This window comes from Heptranchias perlo, chromosome 7, assembly GCF_035084215.1.
Source record: "Heptranchias perlo isolate sHepPer1 chromosome 7, sHepPer1.hap1, whole genome shotgun sequence".
Lineage (NCBI taxonomy): Eukaryota > Metazoa > Chordata > Chondrichthyes > Hexanchiformes > Hexanchidae > Heptranchias > Heptranchias perlo.
The window spans coordinates 65232483-65254649 of NC_090331.1; the positions used below are offsets into that span (position 1 = coordinate 65232483).

The 22167-nt window shown below is 44.4% G+C and overlaps 1 protein-coding gene across 1 annotated transcript in view; it reads right to left on the reverse strand.

Annotated features, from left to right (window-relative positions):
* tmeff2a (transmembrane protein with EGF-like and two follistatin-like domains 2a) overlaps window positions 1-22167 on the reverse strand; it is a 58914-nt gene that overhangs the window by 33315 nt on the left and 3432 nt on the right. The window lies entirely within an intron of this gene.

Sequence of the window (22167 nt, forward strand, 5' to 3'; positions counted from 1 at the left end):
ACGACGAACACCTGGTCCCGCCCTTTGGGCACACTACAGTGGGTGCAAGAGTACTGGCACCACTCTTCTGTGGAGGGGGCTGGTATGGCCCCTTGTCTGTGCACGTGATGAGATGTGAACGCCTCAGACTGTCTGATCCTAGGAGAACCGTTGACATATGAGTGCCTCCCTGTCCTGGCGAGCATCCCGGCGAGCCGGTGTTCGGCCCATGGGTCGTTCCTCATCCTCGCGCTCGTCCTCCTCCTCCTCATCGTCGTCCTCAATGTGGGTGGCGGGTGTGGATGGGGCCTCCTCCAGCGGCACCCCTCTCTGTTGGGCCATGTTGTGCAGGGCACAGCAGACAACTATAATTCGTCCCACTCTGAGTGGCGTGTATTGGAGCGCTCCCCCGGAACGATCAAGGCACCTGAAGCGCATCTTGAGCCTGCTCAATTGTAGACCTGGTAGCAATGTGGCTGTCATTGTATCGACGCTGCGGCTCGGTGATGGCGTTCCTCAGAGGTGTCATGAGCCACGTGTGCAGGGGATACCCCTCGTCGCCGAGGAGCCAGCCGTTGCCGGTGTTGGGTGCGTGGAAGAGGGGCGGGACGGTGGACTCCCTGAGGACGAAGGCATCGTAGCAGCTGCCGGGGTATCTGGCGCACACGTGTAGGAATCTCTGGCGGTGGTCACAGATGAGCTGGGCGTTCATGGAGTGATACCCCTTCCTGTTGATGAACAGCCCTGGCTGTCGATTACACCCTGCACCCGTGGGAAGCCAGCCACAGCATGGAAACCAACCGCCCTCTCCATCTGGCTGCGCTCGTCCATAGCGAAGTTGATGTAGTTCGAGGCCCTGTGGAACAACCCATCGGTGACCTGCCTTATGCACTTGTGTGCAGAGGACTGACAGACCCCGGTGATGTCCCCGCTGGCACCCTGGAAGGATCCGGAGGCGAAGAAGCTGAGGGCAGTGGTGACTTTGACGGTGATGGGTAAGAAGATGCTGCTTGGTCCATCAGGGAGCAGCTCGTCGTTAAGGAGGCTGCAGATGTCGGCGACTACCTGGCGAGTGACTCTGAGCCTACGTATGCACTGCTCCTCGGAGAGGTCCATGAAGCTGAGCCTCGGTCTGCAGACCCTGTGCGGAGGGTAGTGCCTCCTGCGACGCATCTCTCTCTGCGGTTGCCCTCCCTCCTGCTGTGCAGGTGGATGTGCCACAACACCATGTTGGGGGGCTCCACGTCGCTGAGGCGGACGGCGTGGACTGCGAGGCTGCTGGGGCTGGTGATGCTGTTCGTCCTCCGAGGATGTCAACGCACCACCCATCTGGCAGGTGTTGGTCTGAGGGGTTGTGCACGGTAGGTAGGTGTTTCCTCGCACTGGGGCAGCGGTTCCACGTCGGTGTATCTTCTGGCTTGGAGGGGGGTGGTGGAGGGCAGGCGTTGCCCTATGTGACGGAGTGGCCTCCTGCGTTGGTGAAGGGTCTCCCCCCACCTTGTGGAGTGCAACTTGGCAGCTGCCACAGGCTGCTGGCTGCAACACGTCCGTTTGGAGTGAGAGTGTTTCCCCCAGTACGTGAAACAGTCTCAGTTGAAGGTAAAATCCCACCCTTCCTAATAAGACAGCTGAATCAGGTCATTTAATGACCTGAAATAGCTAGATAAATACTGTCAAGTGGCATCCCGCTGGCTTTAATTGCCTGCGGGATTCCCACCAGTGGGGGCTGCGCACGCACCCCCGCACGTCAGCGCGGAACCCGGAAGTGGGCGGGATCGAGGCGGGATCCGGTCCCGCTCCGGGATTTCGCGACTTTCGGGGCCCCCCCACCGAGAACGCACCCGATAGTGGGTGCTAAAATCGGGCCCAATAAGTATGCGGTCAGTCTAGTGAATCCAGATTTACCAGCATAAACACTTGGAGTCAACTCACAACTACTGCGCTCCCAGAAGCCAATTTAAAGGAAGACCTATATAAAAGGCCCGTGTGATTATACTAAACATTGCATTCCTTTCTTTGTGCAAGCCTATTGTTTAACTTTGAAGGATAAAGTAATAATGTTGTATGGGCCCATTGTTGAAGAACTGAGAGAAAAATCTCTGTTGTAATCATACTGTTCTTAATGCCGTTTCATCCTGAAATTCTACCAAGAATAGTTTAACATGAAAGAGATAATTACAGTTTTATATGAAAAACTGGCATTATCAATTAAAATAATAATTAAAATAATTATTACTTTCAACGTATCTCCCGACTATGAGACGTGGTGATGATCAAATAGAACTCTTACAAATACCTTTTAAAATGAAGAAAATAACAGAAAATACTGTATAACAGACTTGAGCAAAACTCTATCAAATCTGCATTTGTGTAAATTTGATCTAATCCAGTTCCTTGAAATATCTGGATAGACAATTGTCTTGCACAATTCTAGTACAGTTGGTTATTTGTTATGTGCAAGACTGGTTATAAGCAACTATGTTGTCAATTTCAATTTACTGCATACAATAGGATTCCAATTATTAATTAAATCCAGCTGAGTTACAATCTGACACCTAATCTTTAATACATCATTTTTTATTAACACTTTGTTATCAATAATAAGCTTTTAAAATACCACACAATCTTGTGCGTGAGAATTACTCCAATTCACACTTAAAAGAAAATTCCAAAAAAACACCCATTGCAGTTTGACAAAAGCTAACATAGATGAGGTACTGAATGAAACAATAAATCCATTAATTGTATTACTGCTCTAAATATAATTCCTCAATTATAAACTGTGCTGATAAATTGTCCCCCTTGAAGTGCTTGCTCCCTTATTCTGTTGCAGACTGCCCTGTAGTTGATAGACACCTCACAAAATATCACTTCCATAACAGCAATAGGCAAATGATGTAGTAAGTTTTTGGTTAACTACTCGAATATTCTAAATGGAAGCTCAATGTTTACCTTGCATCCTATCAGCATAGCTTATTACTAAATCAGTTTGTCTGTCTGCCCTTGGAGTATGGATTATTCTATTTTTGTAAACAATATTTTTTTACTACAAAAGCAAAATACTGCAGATGCTGGAAATCTGAAATAAAAACAGAAAATGCTGCAAATACTCAGCAGGTCAGGCAGCATCTGTGGAGAGAGAAACAGAGTTAACGTTTCAGGTCGATGACCTTTCGTCAGAACTGGGTTCTATTTGTTTAATGTTTGGTGAAACTTGACGCAATCCATTTGTCCTTGTGTCCATTTTCTGACTCCTATAGCCGTTCTTCAAAGTGAGACCCTTGTGACTACTATTTCTCCATTGGTCAGTTTACATTCTATCCAGGCAATAATCCCTAAAACTATATGGATTGATAGCTACTCAAAATCTGATAATTCCCAAGTGTGCAGTGGCCATCAAAATATTTACCTCATGTACTACTGAGTGATACAGACCAGGAAAGCCCAGATCTGATAATAAGCACACTGGAATTGCCCTCAGTGTCTTTGATCTAGAGGAAAAATCAGCCAGGGTTTCTGCTCCTGATCACTATCCAGTGCCCTCTGTTTGAAAGTGTGTGTATATGGGGGTGCATGTTAGGTGAGAACAGATTCAAGCGCAAGCATGACATCATCCATAGTTGGAAGGCCTGCCGACACTCACTGTCTAGGCTCATAAATAAAGAATAGCTCTTCGAGCAAGATACTAGATGGGTGGCAGTACCTGTGGAACCGTACCCCAGCAGGAGTCAGAAGAGGGAAGGAAGGTAAAAGCAAATCATGTTCCAACTATGTGTGCACAAAGCCCATTTCTCACCACCTGCCCATCTGCTATTTAATATCGGACAGAAGATATGGAGACTCACCTCTACAGGCTGAAGGTGATATAAAAAATGTCATTAAGACAGGTCAAATTTGCCACAAAATTACAACAGAAGGAATAAGACATTGGGCTCAATTTTAAAAGGGCGGCGGGATGGCACTAGGCTGGGGGGGGGGGGGTGGGGGGGGCCAAAGGGCATGCGGCAAACCTGACTAATAAAAACTTACCTTTTCCCACGCAATTGCGACCTAATCGGTGGCCATTAATTTTGTTTCTGGGTTTGCCATCTGAAAGCTGTGCAGCGGGCGGAATGCACACCTGCATGACAGACTGTCAGCCGCAGCTGTAGATTTATAGGGCCATTGCTCCAATGGATTTTGCTGGAGCAAAGACCAAGAAGACCCAATGGAGCAGCACAGGGGCAAGGCTGCTCCAAGATTCAGCGAAGCCTCACTTCAGCTGCTACTGGCTTGGGAGAGGAGGAGGAGGGAACTATTTTACCCGGCCAACAGGAGGAAGTGCCCTGCCTCTGCCACCGCCACCAAGGCCTGGCTCGAGGTGACAGATGAGGTCACCAGCAGCAGCATTTCCCGCACTTGGGTCCAGTGCCGGAAACGTTTCAATGACCTAACTAGGTCAGCAAAAGTGAGTATACTTACTGATTCTCCTGCATTCCGTGTTGCACATTACCTCCCCCACCCCCCCAACTCATTCTGCACTGCCAAGACTACTCCATCACATCACTCCTCACACCTACTTAAGGCTCATCCTCAACTTACCTGCACTTCCTCACCTCCCCATTTGTGACCCCACCACTACCACTCACCCCAATCCTGATCCAATGTGATGTCTCTGTCTCATACTCACCCTCTTATGCATCTCTTTCAGTCAGCCTCACCCAAAGCAATGCCTTCATCAGTTGGCCACTTCACCATCACTCACTCACACGTCTGTATTTTCTCCCCTTCTAGAAGACAGTCCAAAATGCTCACGTGAGGGCGAGGACTGGAGGGGAGGTCTCCACAAATAGTGGTCCTCACAGACGTGGAGGCGGCGGCCCTGGAGATCAGCTGCACCCTCGAGTGCCTGTCCGTCGGGGACGCCGAGACTGGGCAGCCCACAAACATCGGATGACACAACTTCAACATTCATCACACACATCATGAATTGATGTTAACAATCATTGGCATGTTGAACACCTCAGTGTGCTCATCGCAACATGACACATCTGTGATGATGCTTAATATTACCTTCTGTTCCCTTACAGGCCCTTCAACGACCGCAGTGAAGACAGAGGGCGATTCCTCAGAGGAACACCCGGCCTCTGAGGGCACACCGTCACATCTTAGTGAGCCATCCACCAGCACAGATACTCACACCTCAGTGGGTCCTAGTAGTCAGTTAGTTGGGTTGGTACCTGGTGAGTCACTGCACACAAGTGAGCACGAGCAGACATTGGTGACAGGGGCAGCTGTGGTGGGCACACTCCTCTCCAGGCTCTGCTCAGCTGGACGCAGATGCTGAACCCCGGGGGCCATCCTTTAAAAGGAGAATGATCGAGGGACAGCAGCACATTTGCGAGGTATTGGAACAGATGCCACGCACACTCTCCACAATAGTGCAGAGGATGGAGGAGTCCAACTCCTGCATTCATGGAATGGTGGCACAGGTATGGGAGGGAATCTCAGATAGTGTCACAGGTACGTGAGGGTATCTCAGATTGTGTCACAGGTACGTGAGGAACTGTCTGAGATAGTGTCGCATGTAACTGCTGAAATGTCTGAGATAGTATTGCAGGTAAGTGCAGGAATGTCTGTGATGGAGAGAAGGCTAGCCTCCATTGAGCTTCAAACACGGCTCACAAATGAGTCCATTCAGGCCCTGATAACAGCCGTTCGGACTCAGGGTGAACAACATTCTGCCGCCTTAAACAGGCTGACGGATACTTTAGAAGTGGCTTTCCAACACATCACACATGTCCACCACACTGTTGTCCAGCAGGGTGGTAGGAGTGATGTGGGCCTGGCCCAGGAGAGGGATGATGGCAAAAGGGAACATGGAAGTGGGGACGCCACTGAACATGGAAGTGGGGACGCCACTCAAAGCGCTCCCACGTCTCACCCGTTGCCCCCCTCTCAACCGGTACACGCAATGCTGCCTCCTCTCCAGGTGGCCGAGTCTGCCCCTGCACATGTGCAGGTGGAGCAGTCTTTGGAGGGACCCTCACCGGCTCCAAAACCCAGAGGACGTAGGCCTAAAGTATCTAAGTGTCAGGGCATGAACATGAGCAACCTGCCACTACCTCTGCTGCAGCCACAGGGGATGCACCACGTAGAAGCAGTAGGAAAAGAAAGGCTAAGAATTTGTGATCACGAAGGATATGGACAAGGATGTCTGACAGACTGTCATGTTTTTCATTCATACTTTTTTTTTGCTAAAGTCACATTAAATGTTATCATTCTCACCACTACAGCCACGTCTTGGCCATTCTTGACTTTCATGTGCTTCATCATGAACAGCGACACTTGATGTCACCCAGTGGGTCACTTTAGAGTGGGTGTATGTGTAGTTGCAGGACTGTTTTGTGCAGGGAGTGGTGGGGGGGGGTTGCTGGTGTTGGCGCTGCTCGTTCCAGGTGGTGTGAAGACTGGACTCTTCTCACTTTCTTAGAACCGTTCACATGAGTGACTCCCTGGCCTGATGAGCAGCCAGGTGAGCTGCTGCTCTGCCCATGGGTTTGTCCTCCTCCTCAACGTGGATGGTGGATGAGGGGATGGGGCCTCCTCTCTGTTGCGCCATGTTGTGCAGGACACAACACACTACTATGTGATCCACTCTCGCTGGTGTGTATTGAAGTGCTCCCCCAGAACGATCAAGGTACCTGAAATTGCATCTTCAGCAACCCTATCGCATGTTCAATTATAGACCTGGTGGCGATGTGGCTGTCGTTCTATCGACGCTGTTGCTCGCTGATGGGGTTTCTCAGAGGTGTCATCAGCCACGTGTGCAGGGGGTATACCTTGTCCCCGAGGAGCCAGCCGTTAAGGCCAATCAGTGCGTGGAAGAGGCCTAGGATGTTGGATTCCCTCAGAATGAACGAATCGTGGCAGATGCCAGAGAATCTCGTGCACACCGATCTACTTGTTGCAAATGCACCTGTCCATGACAGTATTGGTCGGAGTGACCACTGCACAGTCCTCGTGGAGACACAGTCCCGTCTTCGCACTGAGGACACCATCCAACGTGTTGTGTCGCACTACCACCGTGCTAAATGGGATAGATTCAGAATAGATCTAGCAGCTCAAAACTGGGCATCCATGAGGCGCTGTGGGCCATCAGCAGCAGCAGAATTGTATTCCAGCACAAGCTGTAACCTCATGGCCCGGCATATTCCTCACTCTACCATTACTAACAAGCCAGGGGATCAACCCTGGTTCAATGAGGAGTGTAGAATAGCATGCCAGGAGCAGCACCAGGTGTACTGAAAAATGACGTGCCAACCTGGTGAAGCTACAACTCAGGACAACATGCATGCTAAACAGTGGAAGCAACGCTATAGACAGAGCTAAGCGATTCCACAACCAATGGATCAGATCAAAGCTCTGCAGTCCTGCCACATCCAGTCATGAATGGTGGTGCACAATTAAACAACTAACGGGAGGAGGAGGCTCTGTAAACATTCCCGTCCTCAATGATGGCGGAGTCCAGCAGGTGAGTGCAAAAGACAAGGCTGAAGCGTTTGCAACCATCTTCAGCCAGAAGTGCAGAAGTCAGTCTTCAGCCAATTCGATTCACTCCACGTGGTATCAAGAAACGGCTGAGTGCACTGGATACAGCAAAGGCTATGGGCCCCGACAACATCCCGGCTGTAGTGCTGAAGGCTTGTGCTCCAGAACTAGCTGCGCCTCCAGCCAAGCTGTTCCAGTACAGCTACAACACTGGTATCTACCTGACAATGTAGAAAATTGCCCAGGTATGTCCTGTCCACAAAAAACAGGACAAATCAAATCAGGCCAATTACCGCCCCATCAGTCCACTCTCGATCATCAGCAAAGTGATGGAAGGTGTTGTCGACAGTGCTATCAAGCGGCACTTACTCACCAATAACCTGCTCACCAATGCTCAGTTTGGGTTCCGCCAGGACCACTCTGCTCCAGACCTCATTACAGCCTTGGTCCAAACATGGACAAAAGAGCTGAATTCCAGAGGTGAGGTGAGAGTGACTGCCCTTGACATCAAGGCAGCATTTGACCGATTGTGGCACCAAGGATCCCTAGTAAAACTGATGTCAATGGGAATCAGGGGGAAAACTCTCCAGTGGCTGGAGTCTTACCTAGCACAAAGGAAGATGGTAGTGGTTGTTGGAGGCCAATCATCTCAGCCCCAGGACATTGCTGCAGGAGTTCCTCAGGGCAGTGTCCTAGGCCCAACCATCTTCAGCTGCTTCATCAATGATCTGCCCTCCATCATAAGGTCAGAAATGGGGATGTTCGCTGATGATTGCACAGTGTCCAGTTCCATTTGCAACCCCTCAAATAATGAAGCAGTCCAAGCCCGCATGCAGCAAGACCTGGACAACATCCAGGCTTGGGCTCATAAGTGGCAAGTAACATTCGTGCCAGACAATGAAAATCTCCAACAAGAGAGAGTCTAACCACCTCCCCTTGACATTCAATGGCATTACCATCGCTGAATCCCCCACCATCAACATCCTGGGGGGGGTCACCATTGACCAGAAACTTAACTGGACCAGCCATATAAATACTGTGGCTACAAGAGCAGGTCAGAGGCTGGGTATTCTGCAGCGAGTGACTCACCTCCTGACTCCCCAAAGCCTTTCCACCATCTACAAGGCACAAGTCAGGAGTGTGATGGAATGTTCTCCACTTGCCTGGATGAGTGCAGCTCCAACAACACTCAAAAAGCTCAACACCATCCAGGACAAAGCAGCCCGCTTGATTGGCACCCCATCCACCACCCTAAACATTCACTCCCTTCACCACCGGCGCACTGTGGCTGCAGTGTGTACCATTCACAGGATGCACCGCAGCAACTTGCCAAGACTTCTTCGACAGCACCTCCCAAACCCGCGACCTCTACCACCTAGAAGGACAAGAGCAGCAGGTACATGGGAACAACACCACCTGCACGTTCCCCTCCAAGTCACACACCAGCCCGACTTGGAAATATATCACCGTTCCTTCATCGTCGCTGGATCAAAATCCTGGAACTCGCTTCCTAACAGCACTGTGGGAGAACCTTCACACACGGACTGCAGCGGTTCAAGAAGGCGGCTCACCACCACCTTCTCAAGGGCAATTACGGATGGGAATAAATGTCGGCTTCGCCAGCGATGCCCACATCCCATGAACGAATAAAAAAAAACACGTGAAGAAATCTTTTGTGGTGGTCACAAATGAGCTTAATGTTGATGGAGTGATACCCCTTTCTGTTGATGAACAGTCCTGGCTCGAGTGGAGGTGCTCAGATTGCATGCAATCGATTGCACCCTTTACCCGTGGGAAGCCCGCCAGAGTGGAATCCCACTGCCCTCTCCGTCTGGCTGAGGTCGTTCATGGGGAAGCTGATGTATTGCAAGGCCCTGCAAAACAAGCCATTGCTGACCTGCCTTACGCATTTGTGTGCAGACGACCGAGACCCCGGCGATGTCACTGGTGGCACCCTGGAATGATGTGGAGGCGAAGAAGTTGAGGGCAGTGGTGACTTTAACAGCAATGGGTAATGAGATGTTGCCTGGCCCAGCTGGGAGCAGCTCAGCATGAAGGAGGCTGCAGATGTCTGCGACCACCTGGCGACTCACTTTCAACGTAGGCACTGCTCCTTAGAGAGGTCCAGAAAGCTGAGCCTTAGTCTATGGACCCTCTGACGAGGGTAGCGCCTCTTGCGACGTCGCTCCCTCTGTGCTCTTGTGCAGGTGCTGGTGGAGCAGCAATGTGTTGTAGAGCTCCAAGTGGCGGAAGTGCACACCATGCCTCGCAAGGCTGGTGATGTTCCTCGTCCTCGGATGTAGACCATAAGACCATAAGAGATAGGAGCAGGAGTAGATCATTCGGCCCCTCGAGCCTGCTCATTTAATGAGATCATGGCTGATCTGATTTTTACCTCAACTCCACTTTCCCACCCTTTCTCCATATCCTTTGACTCTCTTGCTGATCAAAATTTGTCTAACTCAATGACTCAGCCGCCACAGCTTTTTGGGATAAAGAATTCCAAAGATTCACGACCCTCTGGGAGAAGAAATTCCTCCTCAGATCAGTCTTAAATGGGCGACCCCTTATTCTGAGACTATGCCCCCTAGTTTTAGATTCCCCCATGAGGGGTAACATCCTCTCAGCATCTACCCTATCGAGTCCCCTCAGAATCTTGAATGTTTCAATAAGAACTCCTCCCATTCTTCTAAACTCCAATGAGTATAGACCTAACCTGTTCAATCTTTCCTCATAAGACAACCCTTCCATACCCGGAATCAACCTAGTGAACCTTCTCTGAACTGCCTCCAATGCAAGTATGTCCTTCCTTAAATAAGGGCACCAGAACTGTACGCAGTACTCCAGGTGTGGTCTCACCAGCACCCTGTACAGCTGTAGCATGACTTCCCTGCTTTTATACTCCATCCCCCGAGAAATAAAGGCCAATATTCCGTTTGCCTTCCGGATTACCTGCTGCACCTGTATGTTGACTTTTTGTGTTTCATGTACGAGGTCACCCAGATCCCTCCGTACCGCAGCATTTTGTAGTATTTCTCCATTCAAATAATAGTTTGCTTTTATATTTTTCCTCCCAAAGTGGATGACTTCACATTTTCCCACATTATATTCCATCTGCCAAATTTTTGCACATTCACTTAACCTGTCAATATCCCTTTGCAGACACTTTGTGTCCTCATCGCAACTTGCTTTTCCACCTATCTTTGTTTCATCAGTAAATTTGGCCACAAGACACTCTGTTCCTTCATCCAAGTCATTGATATATATTGTAAATAGTTGAGGCCCCAGCACTGAGCCCTGCGGCACCCCACTAGTTACAGATTGCCATTTTGAAAATGATCCTTTTATCCTGACTCTTTGTTTTCTGTTAGTTAGCCAATCCTCTATCCATGCCAGTACATTACCCCCAACACCATGAGCTCTTATCTTGTGCAGTAATCTTTTATGAGGCACCTTATCGAATGCCTTTTGGAAATCCAAATATACTGCATCCATTGGTTCCCCTTTATCCGCCCTGCCAGTTACTTCCTCAAATAATTCTAATAAATTTGTCAGACACTATTTCCCCTTCATAAAACCACATTGACTCTCCTTGATTGTATTATGAGTCTCCAAATGTCCAGCTACTACTTCCTTAATGGATTCTAGTATTTTCCCAATGACAGATATTAGCCTAACTGGTCTATAGTTACCTGCTTTCTGTCTCACTCCCTTCTTGAATAGAGGTGTTACGTTTGCGGTTTTCCAATCCGCTGGGACCTCTCCAGAATCTTGTGAATTCTGGAAGATTACAACCAATGCATCCACTATCTCTGTAGCCACTTCCTTTAAGACCCTCGGATGCAAGCCATCAGGTCCAGGGGACTTGTCAGTCTTTAGACCCATTAGCTTACCTAGTACTTTTTCTCTAGTGATAGTGATTGTTTTTAGTTCCTCCCTCCCCTTTGCCCCTTGATTTTCTACTATTATTGGTATGTTATTAGTGTCTTTTACTGTGAAGACAGATACAAAATATCTGTTCAATTCCTCTGCCATTTCCTTGTTTTCCATTATTTCCCCAATCTCATCCTCTAAGGGACCAATGTGTACTTTAGCTACCCTCTTTCTTTTTATATACTTATAGAAGCTTTTACTGCCAGTTTTTATATTTCTTGCTAGTTTACTCTCATAATTGATTTTCTCCCTCTTTATTGTTCTTTTAGTCATCCTTTGCTGGTTTTTAAAGTTTTCCCAATCTTCGGGCTTACCAGTAATCTTTGCCATGTTGTATACTTTTTCTTTTAACATGATACCATCCTTTACTTCCTTAGTTAGCCATGGTTGGTTCACTCTTTTTGTGGAGTCTTTCCTCCTCACAGGGATATATTTTTGTTGCGAGTCATAAAATATCTTTTTAAATGTTTGCCACTGCTAATCCACCATCGTACCATCTAATCTATTTACCCAGTCCACTTTAGCCAATTCCGCCCTCATTCCTTTATAATTGCCTTTATTTAAGTTTAATACAGTAGTTTCAGACCCAAGATCCTCACTCTCAAACTGGATGTGAAAGTCTATCATGTTATGATCACTGTTTCCCAAGGGATCCTTTCCTTTAAGATCATTAATTAATCCTGTTTCGTTACCCATTACCAGATCCAAAATGGCCTGTTCTCTGGTTGGTTCCCCGACGTATTGGTCTAAGAAACAGTCCCTAATATGTTCTATGAACTCCTCCTCATGTAGTGGTGAATGCAGCCTTCGCGCCCCCCCCCCCCATCCTGAGTGTCAGTTTGAGGGGGTCCGAAAAGTTGGTAAATAGGTGTAAACAGAGCAATTCAAAGTGAAAACCAAGAATTTTCAGTCTAAACACAAAGATCTCCCAGCCAAAAGTTTGTCTGAGAGAACTGAGTGCCTTGCTGCAATAACTCACCTTTTATCTCCATCTGTCAAACAGGCATTTAAATGTCCAAATGGCTGCAGGCTGTAACATGACTCCTTCACCGTGGCGTGTTTCACACAGCATGGGAAACATGCTGAGGCAGCGTTGAAATTGCTTGCCAGCATAATTAATTACATTCATGCACATTTCAAGTACTTTAAGTACTTGAATTGTTGGTTTAAATATCGTCCCACCGGCTTTAATTGCCGGCGGGACTTTCGGGTTCGGGAACAGCGCAGGCACCCAGATGACTCTGGGTCGTGCACGTTCTTCAGCGTATTGGAGCAGGGATTCCTGCCCGCTCCAGAAGATCTTGATTTTCTTTGCCCCCCCCACCTCCAACCACCCAGAACTTCTGTTTTAAAATTGAGCCCATTGTCACGCATGTCCTTTGCTTTGTGGGGTTTTCAGCGGTATGCTGGATTGTTCCTTATTGTCAGTGGAAATAACTGTGAAGTGGGAATGACAAATCATCACTCCAATTCAAAGTCATTTTAAATGAGGAAACACTCAAATAAAATGACTGCAGAATAAACCCCGTGCCTTCTGTAGTGAATGCCACTGAAATCTAAGGAGTTACAGTATTTTATTCCATTGCCCATTTAGATCCAGCTGTAAATACTTATGTTTGACTGGCAAGACAAGAAAATGATAATGATAAATAGGCATGAGCATTTCATATAGAAAGGGATTACAGACAGGATCGATAATAACAAATCTGACAGCTATAAAATCAAAATTATTCAAAGTTTTAAAATAAATGGCAGTATGGCCCAAAATAACAATAAGGAAAATCCACTGTAGACATCTGTAATGAACCCATTTCCTATAAGCTTGGATAACTGTTTCCTTACAAACACGAGTTTTTCCAGGCTGAGTTTGAAATATAACTGGGGAGCTACCTTTAAGAATGCCATTTTATTTTCTCCACCGCCATTCAGCTTCTGGGAACTACATGACAGTGGAAGAAATGACAACAGTGGTGTTGAATGCACCGATTTTAATTATATTTAGAGATTGGGGAAAATTAATAATTAATTGCTTAGTGGTTAGCTCCATTAAGTAATTATAAGCCAAATAATTGAAAAGTAGGTTAATCAACAAGTTGTGAAAGCCCTGGATTTATATTAGTCACCAGCTAAATTAGTTGAGATATTTTGAAGCAAATACATTACAGCGTTCGTAATATTCTAAAACATTTATTTGTTTGCCTTTAAATGGACATTGCATTTATGAAAATGTTTGGTAATCCTTTTTGCATGTTTGTAAACACATTACATTAAATTGCATTGAAATGCATCCTGTGTGAATTTGGCAAATTAATTCATTAACACCTTCATTACAGTTACAGACAATGGATTTCATAAAGTACATTAATATGCACAATTTCATCCCACACATCACTTGTCCAAGACATCATTGTAACAAATATGATTCACGAATCTTCCAGCTGCTCTCCCATCCTAAGAGAAATTCCAATCCTTTTCTCAAAGACACCAACTTGCATTTGTATATCACCTTTAATGTCGAAAAATGTCCCCCTTTAACTCCCTTATAAGGAAAGCTTTATTTTGTGTAATTCTGTCCTGTTGCTATGTTAACTTCCTGCTGGCTAATGATAATATGAAATATTTGCTTATTTACAGTTAGTAAGATATGCCTCCTGTACTCTTTGTATTGACAATCTATAACTTTCCCCTTGGGGACTCTATAGTTCAAATGTCTGAATGTTTGATTCTTCCTAGATTTTCTTTGTCACACCATATTAGTGAAACCTGGGCTAAAGTATGAATATTAATTAACAATTAACAAGCTGCTAAATATGTTCACCAAAAAAGTCTAAAAGCACTAATGAGGACAATCCTCAGATTCAGTTCTCTCACCAGTAAGGCAACATGCAGAGCCAAATATCAGTCCAGAATTTTGCCATTCAGGCCATCATACACAGCTGAAGTTGACACTTACCGTTCTCTATGTAATTTGCCTCAACAACCTTCAGTACAGCAAAATCAATCTATTGTACATATGAAGGCATCTATGGGGTATCAGCATAGTCTGCACCCAATAACTCCAGTTGTCAGTCATAGAAAATACAACTTAATCATATTATTGCTCCACTTTTTGTGTATGTAGATATACATATCCCCTTCTGCCCTCACACACAAACACATTCTGCAAATTGATCTATGATTGACAGTTAGCTTATACTAACCTAAAGTAAATAGATGGTTAACAGCTTTGCATACAAACAATTAAATATTTTTCACCAAGAAAGTCTACAAGCATTAAGCAGGACAATCCTCAGATGCAGTTCTCTCACCAGTAAGGCAACAGGCAGAGCCCAATATCAGTCCAGAATTTTGCCATTCAGGCCATCACACACAGCTTTACATACAAACAATTAAATATTTTTAACTCACTATAACTTCACAAAGAAATAGACTGTTTTTACAGGAGACCCATAATTGGGATATTGTTGCTATATAATGGAAATTGTTGGAAATGCAGCTTTAATTAGCTCTTTGTCTTTTTAAAAATTCTTTAGTTAAATGTATCCCAGGTAATTCCTAAATAAATTGTATGTGGTTACATTGATCCAATCAAGATTGGTTGTTCACTGTAAATTTTGGATACTGTGATGTACTGTCTACTGTCACCAATTTGTTTTTTTATTCTCTTGCTGTCACTTTCATGTGTTACATGTAATGTACATACTATTGATTTGCTATCTGTATCCATTGTACTGAACGTATTTAATGTACTCTCTTAATGGCCATTGCATGTATATATCCTGCTTGTTCTTTGTCCTCTGGCACTGTGCACACCTCCTTCAAGACTGCTATTAAGAAGCCCCCTCAAGAACCCCATCCTTAAATTTAGCATTCACTCTATTACACCATTTTCAACCTTCTCTTCCTTTCATATTCTGGAATGTGCAGTTGCTTTGCAGCAACTCTTCCAGCCCTCCCATCATTCCTTATTTGAGACTCTCCAGCCTAGCTTCTGCTCCAGCCACACCCGTGTTCCCTGAATCAACCCTTCATAAGCTTCAACTCATTCAAAACACTTCCATCACCCTGTCCTCTCCCAGCTCTAGCGGCTTCATGTGCCCTAGTAAGTTGGCTTCAAAATTCTCACCCTCTCTTTCAATCCCGACCATGGCTTTGACCCACCCTACCTAATGATCTCTTCCTGCCCTCACCTTTCACTCCTCTAACACTGAACTTTCCTCATCCTCCACTCCACCAATAGCCACTATACTCCCTCTGGAACTCCCTTTGCCGTTCCCTCTGCTTTGCCACCACCCTCCTTTCTTTTAAAAACATCCTTAAAACCCTTTGATCATGTCCTCGTGGACCCTACCCTAACCTGCTCCATTTTTCTCTTTCCCCTTTTGCTCTACATTCATTGTTTAACTTTCTAAAGCTAAGTGCTTGGAGAGGTTTTCCTGCAGGTGAAGAGCACTATAAAAACACAAGCTGTTGTTCCTTTACGTCTCTGTCTATGATACTGATGAATGGAAACTCTTCCATTTAATATATAACATGACAGTGTTGTCATCTTATAACACCCTGGACTTTGTACAAAATTGAACAAATAAATGGTGCAGAACCGGTTAATTAATCTGAATTGTTCTATATGTTTGTTAATTAAGAGGGAAGTTAAAATAGGTACAATATTGCAAAAACAGAAGCATTTGGAAAAAGTTAACAATTATTAAAATACACCTCAAGGTATTAGTTTACAAATACAGTTTAATGTATTGTGAAAAATATTCAATCACAGTTTATATCGATAGTGCTCTTCACCTTTAGGAAGGTCTCTCAAAGCACTTGAAATTCTAAATAAGAAAATTTCTACTCCAGGTAGAAAAAAGGCCTTCCTCAAACAGCGACACCTGCATCCATAAGAAAGCCAGGCCCTGAATTTCCAGAGGGATTCGGTCCCATTCTAAATCCTACTGAAACTGCGGTGGGAATCCAGTGGAAACCAGCAGAAAAAGGTTGTGTTTCTGGGATTTTCCAGGCAGCCTTAGAAGGGGTGGAACCTCCACCTGCCCTTTACGTGGCAAATGATGCCAAGGGAGCAGCCCCATGGGAGACTTCCTATACCATGAATTCCTGCTTCTCTTGCTCAGTCAGGGTCAAATGTAGGACTGGGGTCCAGTACGCTGAATGAGATGAGGGGGTCCAGGCGAGAGAAGCAGCCTGGATCCACAGAGACTGTAGAATGTTTTCAATATTGGCCTCCTTTATACAGGGGACTGAGAGAACACTGCTCGGGGGTTGCGGGGGAGGGGGCAGGGGTAGGCAGCCCCCTCCCCCTCCTACAAAGATGACCTTTTTTTTTGCATTTATTGCATTTTAAATTTACCACAATTAGAAGCATTTGGTAACAGGATTTTCATAGCAGCATGAGTCTCTTGCATACCACTGCAGATTAAATATATTAGGGGTCATTTTCAACTTCGCCACCTGGACGGTAATCTGGCAAAGCACAATATCTGCCTGTTGTAGAACCTGCCTGACTTTCATCCCATTGAAATCAATGAGATAAAAATTGAGCGTGTTCTACAACAGGCGGTTAATCTGCTCTGCCAGAATACCGCCCAGGCGGTGAAATTGAAAATGACCCCCATTGTCTTATCCAGTCCATGGAGATTATAGATGGTTTTCTCGATGCTGTGTATTTTCAGTATTCAGTATGCATTTCTACATTAATATTAATAGCTTTTCATATGAAAAAGAGTTTCTTTAAAAATCATTACTTTCAGGTTTTCCAGTATGCTTAATACTTGAATGTATTTTTTTACACCTGCGTAGCTTGAAATACAAAAGGAGCTCAGAATACAAACCTACACATGAATCCTGTGACCATTGTGTGGCCTGCTCACACGACATATAGCCAGAAGTAATTTTTTAAATATAAATTATAATATTGATTAGACTTAAAATGAAACCAATATGTTCTACAAGCAGAATCATGAGAGATACAATACTCGATTAACTCATTCAGTATCTGCAAAATAATTACGCAATGTAAGTAGAAATTAGTCTCCATTATTTTTCCAAGCAGCAAGCCAGACTTTTATAAGTGGCCATAATGATGCAGTTCATGCTTCTCACAGAACCCAGACTGATGAGCTTCCTGACCACTTATCTTGTAATGAATACAATTACAGGAATAACTAATCAGGAGCTTAATCATTTGGTATCAGTTGTACTGATTATTTGTTCCTTGTGTTAAATCTTTGCTGCTTTTTAGTGGCCTGATAATGACTATTTCTCATACATATATTCCTAATCACAGACCTATGTTACGTCTGATAGACTTCATGGGCCATATTTTCCTCTGTTCATTATTTTTTTTTAAAAAGACACAGACATAAAGACTCACAGAAGTGAGTGATTGGCAGGTCAAACAGTAAATGAGCAATAGGAGGCCTTCAAGGAGAAGAGAGTTCGGGTACAGACTAAACACATTCCCATGAGGAGGAAATGATGAGCATCCAAAGCTAGAGCTCCCTGGATGACTAAAGATATAGAGATTAAAATGAAACAGAAAAAGGAGTCTTATGATAAACGTCAGATTCATAATACAGTGGAGAATCAAGAATACAGAAGGTGCAGAAGAGAAGTGAAAAGGGAAATAAGAGAGGCAAAGACAGTGTATAAGAAACGATTAGCAGGTAACATAAAAGGGAACACTAAATTCTTTCATAAACATATGTAGAGTAAAAGGATACTCAAAGGAAGTGTAGGGCTGATTAAGGACCAAAAAAGAAATCTTGTGGAGGCAGACAGCATGGCTCAGGTACTAAATGAGTACTCTGCATCTGTTTTCACAAAAGATGATGCTGACAATGTCACAATAAAGGAGGAGGGATAGAGAAATTGGATAGGATAAATAGATAAAGAGGTTCTTAAAAGGTTGGCAGCTCTCAAAGTAAAAAAGTCACAAGGTCCAGATGGGACACATCCTAGCTTGCTGAGGGAAGCAAGGGTGGAAATAGCAGAAGCCCTGGTCACAATCCTTCATTCCTCCTTGGATATGGGGATGGTGCCAGAGGACTGGAGAGTTGCAAATGTTACACCCCTGTTCAAAAAAGGGGAGAGGGATAAACCCAGTAACTACAGGCCAGTCAGCCTAACATCGGTGGCAGGAAAACTTCTGGAGACCATAATCCGGGACAAAATTAATTTTCACTTGGAAAAACATGGGTTAATTAATAACAGCTAACATGGATTTGTTAAAGGCAAGTCATGTCTGACAAACTTGATTGAGTTTGTCAGACATGGGTTGATGAGGATAGTGCAGTTGATGTGTTTATAGACTTTCAAAAGATGTTTGATAAAGTTCCACACAATAGACTCATTATCAAAATTGAAGCCCATGGGATTGAAGGGGCTGTGGCTGCATGGATACGTAATTGGCTAAGAGACAGAAAGCAGAGAGTAGTGGTAAATTGTTGTGTTTCAGACTGGAGGGACATATACAGCGGTGTTCCCCCAGGGGTTGGTATTAGTATGACTGCTCTTTCTGAGATATATAAAATGAGCTGGACTTGGCTGTACAGGGCATAATTTCAAAGTAAGCAGACGACACAAAATTTGGAAATGTAGTAAACAGTGAGGACAGTCACGGACTTCAGGAGGACAAAGATAGACTGGTGAAATGCGCAGATACATGGCAGATGCAATTTAATGCAGAGAAGTGTGAAGTGATGCATTTTGGAAGGAAGAATAAGTTGAGGCAATGTAAAACTAAATGGTACAATTTTAATGGGGATGCAGGAACGGAGAGACCAGCAGATTCACATACACAAATCTTTGTAGGTGGCAGGACAAGTTGATAATGCTGTTAAAAAGGCATACGGGAGCCGTAGCTTTATAAATAGAGATAGAGTACAAAAGCAAAGAAGATATGCTAAACATTTATAAATCACTGGTTAGACCTCAGCTGGAGTATTGTGTCCAATTCTGGGCACCACACTTTAGGAAGGATGTCACGGCCTTGGAGAGGGTGCAGAGCAGATTTACCAGAATGACACCAGGGGTGAGGGACTTCGGTTATGTGGAGAGACTGGAGAAGCTGGGATTGTTCTCTTTGGAGCAGAGAATGTTAAGGAGAGATTTAATAGAGGTGTTCAAAATTATGAGGGGGTTTGATAGAGTAAATAAGGAGAAACTGTTTCCACTGGTGGGTGGGTCGGTAACCAGAGGACACAAATTTAAGATAATTGGCAAAAGAAGCAGAGGGCAGCGAGTTGTTATGATCTGGAATGCATTTCTGAAAGGATGGTGGAGGCAGGTTCAATAGTAAATTTTAAAATGGAATTGTTTATATACTTGAAAAGGAAACATATGCAGGGCTATGAGGAAAGAGCATGGAGTGGGACTAATTGGATAGCTCTTTCAAAGAGCCAGCACAGGCACCATGAGCCGGATGGCCTCCTTCTGTGCTGTAAGAATCTATGATTCTAATGTTACTGTGAGGATTGCTTTTATTTAAAATGGTTTCAAGAAAATTATAGTTAAAAAAAAATCTTGTTAAAAGCCAAGAAGCCCATAACTCAGGGGAGAGGGCAGGGGGATGGACGGACAAAGACAAAATGTGAGTAGTGAACTCCAGGTCTGACCTGGCATTACCTGAAATAAAGTGCATGATTTTGTATTGTTACTTTTACTTTTGGAGAACTGACACTTTATTTTCTCTTAAATAAAGGAATGCTAGATTGCAAGATATATTTAATTAATTCATTTCATTTGGAATTTGAATACGTATTTTATGGTCTTCAGAGTGTTTTTATGATGTATTTATTCCCGGTGAGTGGTGAACCGATATGCACCCTAATTGAGGTTGTGCATGGTTACTCAATCTACTGGTGAGCTTCATGGGATACTTATATCTATAACTAACCCTAATACGCCTCAGTGCAATGAATTTCCATTCCTAGAGTTGCTATGAGCTAATTGTTTGAGGCAGTGGCTTCAGTCACTTGTGGAAGATTAAGTAACGGTACAGAACTAACAGACAGGAGTGTCAGTGGGCTGTTCCTGTGCTACCTCTCACATGCCACTATAGGAGATGGTCGCGTTTTGATGTCCACTTATCTGAGCATAAAAAAAGTAGGCATCTCTAAGTTCTCTGAACTCTTCTGCATTATTCTGCAAGTGAGTTGAAGCTGGCGATTACTATTTCTTGGAGTATGGACCCAAAGATTGCATAGCATCAGTGGAAGAAGCATTTAGGAGAAGAGCTTGTACTATTGTGTCAATGGACTGCATTACAGAGGCAACACTGCATTTGCACTGATGTTGATCCTGTTCAATAGCAAAACAAACAGCACACAGCAATTTATCCAATCTAACTACACCACCGCTCACTGCTGTAAGTATGGAGGCAAGAGACTGCTCAGAACTAGTCATGCATTGTAACATCCTCCATTGGAAAGCAGACCCACTAAGTTCTGTATTCGAAGACAATTCAGGAAAGCAATAAGCGTGCCAGACTTCAGCCCCTATCCACCAGAGTCGGACGAATAAAGGGTGTGATCTGAGGTGCAGGGGTGGAGGAGGGGGGATGTGTGGGTATGTCATGATACTGAACATAGGTTAAAACTTATGATATCTGTTCTAAACTTTCATTTCAAGAACAAATTCTTCATGCAAAGAGCGATCAACACTTGGGTGTCTTCTGGGTAGAGTAGTCTACCAAAAACCTTATATTCCTTCAAGAGACAGATGATGTGATGGGGAATGGAAGTTTTTTCCCTTATTCTGGGTGGATGAGCTAAGATCGGCCAAATGACCCCCTCGTCTTTATTTTATGATCCTGTGTAAAAGACTGGTGGCAGACTTCAAAAGATACAAATGGAAGAATGACAGAAGAAAGCAATTTCATGTCATAATCCCCAAGCCGTGGACTGCGCTGAACTACCATGTAAACTAAGTTCATATGTGCTGTAAGTAACTCTATGCAACTTGCCTCCCTTTCATGTTGCAGGGGCTATCTTGTCCCACCAAGGTGGCTCTGCCATTTGTCTATTATGCAATGCCCTAGGCTCAATCTGTGGAATGGGCATTATTACCTGACCTTTCAGCTATTTCACAACTAAATTCATAAACCTTTTTAACACTTATTCTGACTGTGGCTCACCAGCTGCTTGAGAAGTGTTAAAGGATCATTATTATAGTTGCTTTTGTGATTGACTGAACTTTTGTTGCTTCCACTAATGAAATGACGTTGCACTAAAAACAATCACTTAAAAATCACACGCATCCCTCATTTTGTTAGTAAGTTAGTAAAACATTAAAAATGAATAGACCTTTTTCTGAAAAAAAAGAGGAAAATGTGGCCCACATATTTCAGCAGAAGCCAAATAATAAAGCTTATGCTATAACTGAAATGCTCGTATAAAGGCTTGAGTCAATCTTCACTGACCTTTAATATGAATGTGAAAAGCAGAATTTGTTTGTAGATGTTTTCTAGTATGTACTTTTGTAATTGAACTTTGAAATTAATTTCTCATTTGTCCTATCAGCTTCAAATGCATGTACACCTCCCCACAATCAGATGCTCAAAGTTCATATTTGTGTATGAAAAGCAAATAGTTTCCTATCAATACTTAGACCTGCAAAAGACGAAAGGCTTAGAAATGTCTACTGGTGAGTGTAGCCTAGTATCTATGTAAATGAATACTAATACATGTTACTATAAAAATAAATACTTTACAC